This window comes from Pipistrellus hanaki (genome assembly GCF_964339955.1).
Source record: "Pipistrellus hanaki genome assembly, chromosome: 5".
Classification (NCBI taxonomy): Eukaryota; Metazoa; Chordata; class Mammalia; order Chiroptera; family Vespertilionidae; genus Pipistrellus; species Pipistrellus hanaki.
Genome location: NC_140507.1, coordinates 90,861,263 through 90,874,143, shown reverse-complemented (window position 1 = coordinate 90,874,143; position 12,881 = coordinate 90,861,263). Strand labels below are relative to the sequence as shown.

General features: G+C 42.3%; 1 pseudogene across 1 annotated transcript; it reads right to left on the bottom strand.

The window, feature by feature from the left end:
- Positions 1-2,484: 2,484 nt before the first annotated feature.
- LOC311622627 (glyceraldehyde-3-phosphate dehydrogenase-like) lies at positions 2,485-3,279 on the bottom strand (annotated as a pseudogene). Its single transcript has one exon. The product of its transcript is annotated as a glyceraldehyde-3-phosphate dehydrogenase-like (transcript).
- Positions 3,280-12,881: the final 9,602 nt, after the last annotated feature.

Genomic DNA, 12,881 nt, shown 5'->3' with positions numbered 1-12,881 from the left:
GACTGCACTACCTCCCGGAACTAGCCTATTTTATAACTGGAGGTTTGGGTCCCTTAAAAAAAATTAATCCTCATGTGAGTATATGTTTTTATTGATTTCAGAGAGGGAGGAAGGGGAGAGAGATCAACGTGAGAGAGAAACAGTCATCAGTTGCCTCTGTACAAGCCCTGACCTGGGATGGAATGTGAAAGCCAGGTGTGTGCCCTGACCAGGAGGCACACCTGCCGCCCTGCAGTGTGGGGGACACTGCCCCCCCCAGCCGAGCCACACGGCAGCGCTGGAGGCGTGTTTCCTGTGACCACCTTCACCGTGTCCCAGCCCCCTCGGCTGCCTGTGGCCCCCGCAGCCTGTGCTCCGCACCTGGGGACTGGGCTTTGCTCTGCTTCCTTCTGTTTGTTAGCTTCCTCGAATAATGGCGTCATCCAGGACTGGTCTTTCTCTGTCCATCCATGTTGTTGGGATTTCCTTCTTGTGGCTGAAAAGAATTCACTGTATATACACTATACTAGAGGCCCGTTGCACAAAGATCTGTGCAATAGGCCTTCCTTCCCCTGGCTGTCAGCACCAGTGTTCCTCCGGCACCCGGGACCCAGGCCTTGGCTCTGGCTGGAGCCTTCAGTCTTAGCTCCTGGCCGAGCGCAGCTCCTATAGCTCCCTCTGCCCCCACCCTCCCCCTCATAGCAGGTGTCCCACCCCTCAGCGCCTGCATGCCTGCTGCCCAGAGGCCTGGAGCTGCTGGGGGGCAGGGCCACGGACATCTTTGTCAGGTTAATTTGCATACTCACTCCTGATTGGCTGGTGTGTGTCTCAAAGTGATGATTAATTTGCATATTTCTCTTTTCTTAGTGTAGATTTTCCTTATCTATTTACCTGCCCTGACACTGGGTTGTTTCCCTAGCCTGGCTGTTGTGAATAGGCTGCAATGCAAACAAGGTACAGATATTGCTTCAAGACAGTGTTTCCATTTCCTTCAGCTAAATACCCAGGAATGGGTCTTGCTGGATCATGTGGTAGTTCTATTTCTATTTTTTTGATAAACCTTCCTGCTGTTTTCCGGCATCACTTTACAGTCCCACCAACAGTGCCTTAGGCTCCCTTTTCTCCACATCTCGGCAGCACTTGTTATATCTTGTCCTTTTGGTAATTTTAAATCAGAATGCAGTTTCTAGAAGCCAGCCAAGCTCACCCTTTTACTTAATCACCTATGCCTTTCGAGGGGCATTTATGAAGCTCACGTGTGACAATTGGCATGGAAACATCCAAAGAGGCCCTGGAAGGTTTCCGGGTTTTATTCCGGTTGGGATCCCCGGAAGAGGGTGTGCAGGAGGCAGCTGATCAATGATTATCTCTCATCATTGATCTTTCTATCTCTCTCTTTCTCTCTGAAATCAATAAAAATACATTGAAAAACAAAACAAACCAAATATTCAAGGAGGTAACCAGACTGAAATTGTTTACTTACAAGTTTTTTAAATTTATTTTTTAAAAGTTTTCTGCTGGTTTATTTGTCAGTCAAGCAAGGAACTCCATTTACTGATGGTGAATTAATCAAATCATCTTTAATTACAGCAGCTGGAAAAATATGTCCAGGAAAGACACATTTGTTTAAAACTGTTAGCTGTTTGGTGTGAAGAGTGCTCTAATAGTGGAGGACACTGGAAGCAATATCAAGTCAGTTAGACAAGAAGGCAAATGATGTTGAGTGGTTTAGCTTAGCTCTTGACAGGTCAACAGATGTTATAGATACTGTATAGATTTTGATCGTTTGTGGTGTCAGTACTGAATTTAAAATGCCTAAAGGATGGTATTAATAGTCCAACTCACCCTCCCACAAAGCAGTTCAATGGCTTAGCAGTGGTAAAGTTTTTATTGCAATTTTTTTCAGGTTGAGATTGAAACTTTTCTGGCAGAGAAGAACGTGCCTTCAACCTACCATTAATGAACACTAAGTAAATAGCTTTGGAAATTAGCTTTTGATGCAGACTTGATAATGTCCAATAAATTCAACCTAAAATTACAAGACAATACAGTGCTCATAGGTGAAACTTACAGTATGGTAAAGTCATTTCGATGACAATTAAGGCTCATTCAATCACAAGTCACATCCAGTTGCTTTACACATAGGTATATTTTCTGAGCTTGAACTACAGTTCCAGCAGTTTTTTGAAACTTAATGCAAGTACAAAGGAATTTTCATATTTTGAAATTCATTTAATTGCAATATATGAGTTTCTACCTAATCTTCAAATTTATTTATTTGTTTGTTTGTTTATTATTTATTTATTTATTTTGGCTGGGTACAGTGAACTCTATTGATGGAGCATGGCAGAGTAGGGCTCCCTATGCCCCTCCCCTTCTTCAAGGGGTCTGGGATGGAAACGGTGGTCAGGAGCTTCTCAGTGTGTTGGGATCGATCTGGGGCAGGGACTCCCCAGCAGCTGAGGGCCTCTCTTCCTCTCGCTGGGGCTGATGGTCCAGAGGTTCTTACTGCTTGGAGGCCATGGGGACCATGCGGTCCACCACCCTGTTGCTGTCGCCAAATTCATTGTCAGACCAGGGAACGAGCTTGACAAAGTGGTCACTGAGGGCAACGCCAGCCCCAGCATCAGAGGTGGAGGAGTGGGTGTCACTGTGAAAGTCGCAGGAGACAGCTGGTTCTCAGCGTAGCCCAGGATGCCTGCTTCACTCCCTTCTTGGTATCACATATTTGGCAGCTTTCTCCAGGCGGCAGGTCAGATCCACAACCGGCGGGGACACGGAAGGCCATGCCTGTGAGCTTCCCATTCAGCTCAGGGATGACCGTGCCCGCAGCCTTGGCAGGGCCAGCAGAAGCAGCCCCTCGCCCATCACACCACAGCTTCCCAGAGGGCCATCCAGGGAGGCATGATGGCATGGACGGTGGTCATGAGTCCCTTCATGATGCCTAAGTTGTCACGGATGACCTTGGCCGGGGGGCCAAGCAGTTGGTGGTGCAGGGGGCATTGCTGACAGTCGTGAGGGGGTTGTCATACTTGTCATGGTTCACACCCATCACAAACATGGGGCATCCGCAGAAGGGGCAGAGACGATGACCCACTTGGCTCTGCCCTTCAAGTGAGCCCAGCCTTCTCCCTGGCAGTGAAGACACCAGTGGACTCCACCACATATTCAGCACCAGCATCACCCCATTTGATGTTGGCGGGATCTCACTCCTGGAAGATGGAGATGGGCTTTCCACTGATGACAAGCTTCCCGTTCTCAGCCTTGCTGTCCTGTGCCTTTGAACTTGCCATGAGTAGAATCTCAGCTTGCAAAGGGCCCCCCTGTGAAGCATGGGGTTTCAATCACCAGCTGGGCTCCCCAGGCCAAAGCACCAGAGCTGGGAAGAGGCACCCACCTAACACTGGCTGTGAAAATAAGCGGGGATTTTGTCCGCCTGGGAGAGATGGGAGTCGGCTAGATCCACAGGCACCTCTTAAAGGGCCAGTACACAAAGTATCATTCTCCGCCACTCACCTGGGCTCTGGTGGAGGGGGTGGAGAGAATAGAGTTGCTGAGGAGAGAGTGGCTTTGTGGCTACAGGGGAGCTGAAGAGACAGCCGCCAGCATTGCTGTGCTGAGTCCATCTCCCACACAGAAGGCACTGCCTTTCCGGGTGGAGAACTCCCCTCCATGCAGCATCGCCTGGGGGGACGCAGTGCCATCCTCTGCCTCCCTGATACCCAACCTGAAGAGCGAGGCCTGCTGAGGAGTCAGCTGCCTGGGCCTGGGCGTAGAAGGCCTAGCAGACTCAAGGGGTACCAGTGACTGAGTTGTGTGGCTTTGAAGTGGGGGTCATTCCACCCACTTTTTAGTGAATCTGACTGGTGTGACCTCCCTTGCAGGAGAGACCCAGGAGCTCACCCCCCTGACTCCTGCCCTCTCCTGCTGAGGTCTGGGCAGAAACCAGGACAGACTTGCTGTGTGGCTCTGGGGTCCCCCCCCCCCTTTGCCCTCTGCTGTGATTGAACAGACTGGCACAGACTGAATTGTGTGGATCTAATAAGACATTGTCCCCTCACACACCTGACCCGTGCGGAGCCCTCCCTTCACGGGGCCAAATCTTGCTCTTTTTGGACCTGATAAACTCTGCTGGCCTCACCCTGCCAACTCCCTAGACTCTGCCCCACCATGAAAGTGTGTGAGCACCAGAAGGCGGCAGCTAGACTTGGTAACCCTGGAACATGTGCTGAGTGGCCTCAGACCCAGCACTGGCACCGAGTTTGAACACCACTCGCCTACCTGGTGACAGAACCTGCCTTGTGCAACTGGAGCAGCGCCAGAGGCTCTTTCAGCGATTCAGCCTGACGGGCAGCCGGCAAGCAGAGGCAGGTGGAGGCGGACCTCAGGGTGCGTTGGGACTTTTGCTGACCTGTCCCCGGGCCTGGTGCTAAAAAAGCCAGCCTTACTGCTGGGTTCTACCACACGCACCCCAGCAGAGGTAGCCACAAACTGTAGGTCCCTTTGTTGGTCCAAACAGGTTGCTCAGGGCCAGTCCCTGAGCAACAGTCCCTCAATCCCTCCCACATGGCCCAGAACCATACATCCAGTGGCCAGATTCAGACAGTATCAGAGCAGGATCCAGTCAGCTTTGCAAGTGGGATATCCGAAGGAAGATCTTGGCAGGCATCAGACCCGGCCGAGGAGAATACCACTCTGTGTGATCAGCACTGCCCAGCAGCTCACACACTGTGGTCAGGGTTGATCCTCCTATCCAGCCAGGCTGAGGGTGGAGTCCACCCATGAATGGGCCAATAGCAATCAAGTCTCAATTACAAGAGGAGGGCCCACATAATCCCTACAAGGGACTTTTGTGAAACACTCAACTCAGGGGATCAAGTAGACTACACAACAGGTTCCCGCAGGACACATACTACGAAGACGAGGAGCCACAGCAGATCTACCTACAGAAAGAGGCAGCCAAAATGGGGAGAAACGTGCCTCAAAAGAAAGAACAGGAGAAGGCTTCAGAAAAAGAGCTAAGTGAAATGGAGGCAAGCAGAGATAGAGTCCAAAAGAATGGTTATAAGGATGCTCAGGGAACTTATTGAGGACTTCAAGAGCACAAAAAAGGACATAGAAACCAGTAAGAAGATCTGATCAGAAATGATGAATACAATATCCAAAGTAAAGAATACACGAGAAGAAATAAACAGTAGTTTGGATGAAGCAGAGGACTGAATCAATGATTTGGAAGACAAGGTAGCAGAAAACACCGAGAATGGCAAAATAAAATTTTTTTAAAATGAGGATAGTTAATGGGACTTTGGGTGCAACATGAAATGTACCAACATCTCCATAATAGGAATACCTGAAGGGAAAGAGAGAGAACAAGGAATTGAGAATTTACTTGAAGAAATAATGACAGAAAACTTTCCTAACCACAAAAAGACACACAAGTTCAGGAAGTGCAGAGTCCCCAAATAATATGAAACAAAAAAAGCCCAATCAAGACACATCATAATTAAAAAGGCAAAGGTTAAAGACAAAGAGAAAATCTTGCCCTGGCTGGTATGGCTCACTTGATTAGAGCGTTGTTCTGTGCACCAAAGGGTCATGGGTTCAATTCCCAGTCAGGGCATAAACCCACGTTGTAGGTTGGAGAGCATATGGAAGGCAACTGATTAATTTATCTCTCTCACATCAATGTTTCTCTGTCTCCCTCTTCCTCCCTCGCCATTTGTTTCTCTTTAGAATCAACAAAAAAACATGTCCTTGGTGAGGATTAAGAAAAAGAGAGAGATTATATATATTTTTTTACAAAATTATCTTTATTGTTGAAAGTATTACAGATGTCCTCTTCTTCCCCCCACCCCCCCCCCACCCCACTGACCCCTTCTATCCCCATCCACCCCTCCCAGGCCTTCACCACACCATTGTCAGTATCCATGGGCTATGCATATATTTATATGGTTTCCCCGGTTAATCTTTCCACCCTCCCCACTCCCGCCTTCCCTCTGAGATTTGTCAGTCTGTTCCATGCTTCTATGTCTCTGGATCAGTTTTGTTCTTCAGTTTATTTTCTTCATTTGATCCCACATCCGATTGAGATCCTGTGATACATCTTTCTCTGACTGGCTCATTTTGCTTAGCATAATAATATCCAGGTCCATCCATGCTGTCTCAAAGGGTAAGAGATCCTTTCTTACTGTGGCATAGTATCTCTTGGTGTAAATGTAACACAGCTTTTTTATCCACTCATCTACTAATGGTCATTTGGACTGTTTCCAGATCTTAGCCATTGTAAATTGTGCTGCTATGAACATAGGGCTAGTTGAGGATGTCAGCACTTATGTTCATCAGGGGTATTGGCTTCTAATTCTCTTTCTTTGTAGTGGCTAGTATTGCTAAGTGGTCAGAGCATTGACCAGCACCCAAAAGTTTCTTGGGTTTAATTCCTGGTCAAGGGCATGTACCTTGGTGGCAGGTTTGATTCTGGCCCTGGTCAGGGTGTACATGGGAGACAACTGACTAATGTGTTTTTTGTATATCAATGTTTCTCTGTATCTCCCTCCCTTCCAATCTTTAAAAATCAATGTAAAAAATATCTTCAGGTGATGATTAATAATAATAATAAAAATAATAATAAATTGAAGAAGTAAAGAGCTTCTCACATAAGAAAAAATGAAAGAAGTTTGTTATAAAAAAAAAAAAAACACCCCAAAACAGTATTATAAGAATTGTTAAAGGATTGAAGAAGAAGAGGGAGAAAAGGAAGGAGGAGGAGGAGAAGGAGGAACATAGTTAAAAGAATACAGTGGCAATAAATATGTACCTATCAATAATCACTTTAAATGTAAATGGCATAAATGCTCCATAGGTAACTGAATATACAAGGAAATAAAACCAATGAATACCGTCTTCAAGAGACACATCTCAGAATGAAAGGTTCACACAGACTAAAAGTAAAGGGGTGGTAAACAATATTTCATGCAAATGAAATGAAAAAAAAAATGCTGTGATAACAATACTTACATCTAACAAAAAGGACTTTAAAACAAAGGCTATAGCTGAAACCGGTTTGGCTCAGTGGATAGAGCATCGGCCAGCGGACTGAAAGGGCCCGGGTTCGATTCCGGTCAAGGGCATGTACCTTGGTTGCAGGCACATCCCCAGTAAGTGTTGTGCAAGAGGCAGCTGATCAATGTCCCTCTGTCATCGATGTTTCTAACTCTCTATCCCTCTCTCTTCCTCTCTGTAAATAAATCAATTAAATATATTTAAAAACAAAACAAACAAACAAAACCAAAAACAACAACAAAGGCTATAGTAATCATTAAGGGAGCAATCCTACAAGATGGTATAACCTTTGTAAACATTTTTACACCCAACCTAGGAGCACCTAAATATGTAAAGCAAATCTTGATGGACATAAAGAGAGAGAGTGGCAGTAATATAGTCCTAGTAGGGTATTTTAACATCCCGTTGACTACCATAGATATAAGTTCCAGGCAGAAAGTCAACAATGAAACATCGACCATAAATGACACACTAGATCAGTTGGATTTGGTTGGTACTTTCAGAACATTTTACCCCAAAGCAGCAGAATATACATCCTTTTCAAGTGTACATGGAACATGTTCTAGGATAGACCACATGCTAGGACACAAAACAAGTCTCAATAAACCTAAGAAGACTGAAATCATGTCAAGCATCTTCTCTGACCATAATGCTATGAAACTAGAAGTCAATCACAAGGAGAGAAAAACTGAAAAACACACAAAGACATGGATGCTAAATAACATGTTACTAAACAATAAAAGGGTTAACAACCAGATCAGGGGAGAAATCAAGATACTTTGAAACAAATGAAAATTAGAACACAACAACCCCAAATCTATGGGACAGAGCAAAAGCAGTTCTAAGAGGGAAATTGATACTATTACAGACCTACCTGAAAAAAAAAGAAAAATCTCAAAGAGACAGTCTAACCTTAGCCGGAACTAGAAAAGGAACAGCAAAGTCCAGCATGAGTAGAAGAAAGGAAATAATGAAGATTAGAGAAGAAAATAACAAAAGAGTCTAAAAAACAATATAGCCGAAACCAGTTTGGCTCAGTGGTAGAGCGTCGGTCTGTGGACTGAAAGGTCCCAGGTTCGATTCCGGTCAAGGGCATGTACATTGGTTGTGGGCACATCTCCAGTAGGGGGTGTGCAAGAGGCAGCTGGTCGATGTTTCTCTCTCATCGACGTTTCTAGTTCTCTATCTCTCTCCCTTCCTCTCTGTAAAAAATCAATAAAATATATTTAAAAATAAAATAAAAAAAATAAAAAACAATATAAAAATCAATGAAATTAAGGTCTCTTTCTTTGAAAAGATAAACAAGATGGATAAACCTTTAACCAGATTTACCAAGGAAAAAAGAGAGAGGACCCAAACTAAATAAAATCAGAAATAAAAGAAGAGAAGTACTAACAACTGACAGTACAGAAAAACAAAGGATTCTAAGGAACTGTTACAAACAACTATATGCCAATGAACTGGACAATCTGGAAGAAATGAACAAACTCCTAGAAACATACAATCTTCCAAAACGGAATCAAGAAGTATTAGAAAATCAGAATGGACTGATTACAATTAATGAAATTAAAGTAATAATTTTAAAGAACGAGCAACAAACAAAAGTTCTGGACTGGATGACCACACACACACACACACACACACACACACACACAAAAGTTACCAAACTTTCAAAGAACCAACAATTATCCTTCTCAAACTATTCCAAAAAATTTGAAGAGGAGGGAAGATTCACATGCTCATTCTGTAAGTTCAGCGTTATGCTAATTTAAAAACCAGATAAAGATTTTGCAAATAATGAAGTTTACAGGTTTATATCCCTAATAAATATAGATGCTAATATCCCCAACAACATAGTAACAAACTGAATCCAGCAACACATTAAAAAGATCACACACCATGTTTAAGTGGGATTTATTCCGGAGATGCAAGTTTGTTACAATATTCCGAAATCAATAAATGTGATAAACCCCAGAAACAAAAAGAAGAATATTAACCACATGATAATGTTGGTAGATCCAGTAAAATCATTTTATAAAATCCAACACTGATTTATGATAAAAGACTCTCAGAAAAGTGGAAATAGAGGCAACATACCTCAACATAATAAAGGCCATATATGACAAACCCACACCAGCATCATACTCAATAGGCAAAAACTAAAAGTGTTTTCTTAAGATTGGGATCAAGATGGGGATGTCCCCTTTTACCACTCTTATTCAGCATAGTACTGGAAGTCCTAGCCAAGAAGAGGAAATAAAAGCCATCTAATTTGGAAAGGAAGAAGTACAACTGTCATTATTTACATATGGCATGATACTATATATGGAGAGGCCTAAAGATTTCACTCAAAAACTACTAGAACTGATAAATGGATTCAGCAAAGCAGCAGGGTACAAAATAAATATCCAGAACTCGGTTCTACTTTCATACACCAATAATAAAGTATCAGAATGGGAAACTAAGAAAACAATCCCAATATTAGTTGCATCAATAAAAATAAAATACTAGGAATAAAGTTAACCAAGGAGGTAATAGATCTGTAGTTGGAAAGAATTATAAGACACTATAAAACAAAATTGAAGAAAATTCATGTTCATGAATAGGAAGAATTACAATAATTAAAATGTTCACACTACCCAAAGCATCCTATAAATTCAAAGCAATATCTATCAAGATTCCAATGTTGATTTCACAGAACTAAGACAAATATTCCAAAAATTTATATGGAACCTCAAAGACCCCGAATAGCCACAGAAATCTTGAAAAAGCAGAACAAAGTTGGAGGAATCATGTGATCTGATATCAAACTATACTGCAAGACTAAAGTAACCAAAACAGTATGGCATTGGCATAAAAACCAACATATAAATCAATGGGACAGAATAGAGAGCTCATAAATAAACCCATGCCTTTATGGTTAATTTGGCAAAGTAGGCAAGAACATATGATGGAGTAAAGATAGTCTATTCAATAAATGGTGTTGGAAAATTTAGACAGATATGTGCAAAAAAAGGTGAAACTAGACCACCTTCTTATAAGAATTAACTCACAATGGATTGAAGACTCAAATGTTAGATTGCAATCATAGAAATCCTAGAAGAAAACATAGGCAGTAAAATCTAGGACATTGGTAGCAATATATATTTTTTTCTGATATGTTTCCTTAGGCAATGAAATCAAAACAAAAAATAAACAAATGGAACGACATCAAACTAAAATTTTTGCACAGCAAAGGAAGCCAAACCTTTTTGAAAATGAAAAGACAATCTACAGAATGGGAGAACATATTTGTCAATGATACATCTGATAAGGGATTAATAACCAAATTGTACAAAGAACTTATAAAACTCAACACCCAAAAACACAAACAATCCAATTAAAAAATGGGCAAAGGATTTGAATAGGCACTTGTCTAAATAAGGCATACAGATGGTCAATAGACATATGAAAAATGCTTAAGATCACTAATTATTAGAGAAATGCAAGTTAAAACCACAATGAAATATCCACTCACACCTATCAGAATGGCTATCATTAATACAATAAATCAACAAACAACAAGTGTTGGTTAAGATGCAGAGTAAAGGAAACCTCTGTGTACTGTTGGAGGGAATGCACTATGGAAAGCAGTATGAAATTATCTCAAAAAATTAAAAATTGAACTGCCTTCTAACCCAGCAATTCTACTTTTGGGAATATATCTGAATAAACCCAAAACACAATTCAAAAGAATATATGTACTCTTATATTCATTGCAGCATTATTTACAACTAGAGGCCTGGTGCATGGATTCATGCACCAGTGGGGTCCCTCAGCCTGGCCCCTCAGTAGGACTGCTGGGTTTGGCCTGATCCCTGCAGGCCAGGCTGAGGGACCCTACTAGTGCACAAATCCATGCACCAGGCCTCTAGTATGCATATAAGATCTTTGATTAATCTCTGCCCCCTCTCCCCCCTGCCCCCAGTGTGCATCATAGCTACTGGTCAAATGGTCGAATGGTCGCTTAGGCTTTTATATATATAGACGAGAGGCCTAACGCATGAAATTTGTGCAAGAGGCTCAGCCCTCACTGCCGTGGTGGCTGCCTTGGCCCCTGCCCACCGTGGCAGCCACCTTGGCCCTGGCAGCCCCAGCTTCGTCTGGAAGGTTGTCCGGAAGAATGTCTGGAAGGATGTTCAGTCTAATTACAATCTTATTATTATATATATTACAGTTTTATTATTATAGATAGCCAAGATTTGGAAGCAGCCCAAGTGCCCATCAGGAGATGAGTGGATAAAAAAGCTGTCCATTTATGCAATGGACTACTACTTGGTTGTACAAAAGAAGAAAATCTTACCTTTTGCAATAGCATGGATGGATCTGGAGAGTATTATGCTAAGTTAAATAAGCCAGTCAGAGAAAGACAAGTACCATAGAATTTTACTTACATGTAGAATGTAATGAACAAAATAAACTAACAAGCATTATAGAAGTAGACTCATAGATACAGAGAAGAGACTGACAGTTGTCAGATGGGATGGGGGTTGCTGTGCTGGGTGAAAAAGGTGAAAGGAGTGAACAAAAAAACAAACAACAGCCGAAGCCGGTTTGGTTCAGTGGTAGAGCGTCGGTCTGCGGACTGAAAGGTCCCGGGTTCGATTCCGGGCAAGGGCATGTACCTTGGTTGCAGGCATATCCCCGGTAGGGGGTGTGCAGGAGGCAGCTGGTCGATGTTTCTCTCTCATCAATGTTTCTAGCTCTCTATCTCCCTCTCTTTCTCTCTGTTAAAAATCAATAAAATATATTTAAAAACAAAACAAAACAAACAACAGACTTCTCATAGACCCACAGTATGGTGATTACCAGAAGGAAAGGGGTTGGAGGGAGGTGGAAGAGGGTAAAGAGGGGGTAATTGGTGATGGAAGAAGACTTGGCTTTTGGTGGTGAGCACAATACTATACACAGATGATGTATTAGAGAATTGTACATGTCAAATCTATATAATTTTATTAACCAATAAATTCAATTAAGCTCCACATACTTAAAAAATAAATTACTAAAAACTGGGGTATATTACTGATATACTGATTCAACTACCTATCCTTGTGCCTATTTATATTTATTTTAGCTTTATAAGTTTTAAATATTTTTTATATCTGGGAATGTTATTGTCTTTCCCAATTACCCTTCTTTTCCAGATCACTTTTTTTTCTTTTCTTTTAAAAAAAATATATTTTATTGATTTTGTAGAGAGGAAGGGAGAGAGATAGAAAGTTAGAAACATCGATGAGAGAGAGTCATCGATCAGCTGCCACTTGCACACCCCCTACTGGGGATATGCCCGCAACCAAGGTACATGCCCTTGACCGGAATCGAACCCGGGACCTTTCAGTCCCCAAGCCAATGCTCTATCCATTGAGCCAAACCGGTTTTGGCCAGATCATTTTTCTTGATGCTAATTTAGAAGCAATATTAGAATTATAAGCATTCTGGAAGAGAAAGAGAGGGATCAGGGAATAGAGAATTTATTCAAGCAAATAGTGGAAGAGAACTTCCCAAGCCTATGGGAAGAACTAGAATCTAGTTACTAGATCCTGAAATCCAAGAAGGAAACAGGATATTTTGTTACCTTAATCCAAAGAGGCCCTCTTCAAGGCATTGGGTATTAAAACTGTCAAAAAATAATAAGAAAAAATTCTCAAAGCTGCCAGGGAAGAGAAGGAAGTGATCTACAAAGGAAAACCCACCAGAATTTCATCTGACTTCTCAGCAGAAATTCTACAAGCCAGAAGAGAATGGAACCAAATATTCAAATACCGGAAAGAGAGAAATTACCAGCCATGAATAACATATCCAGC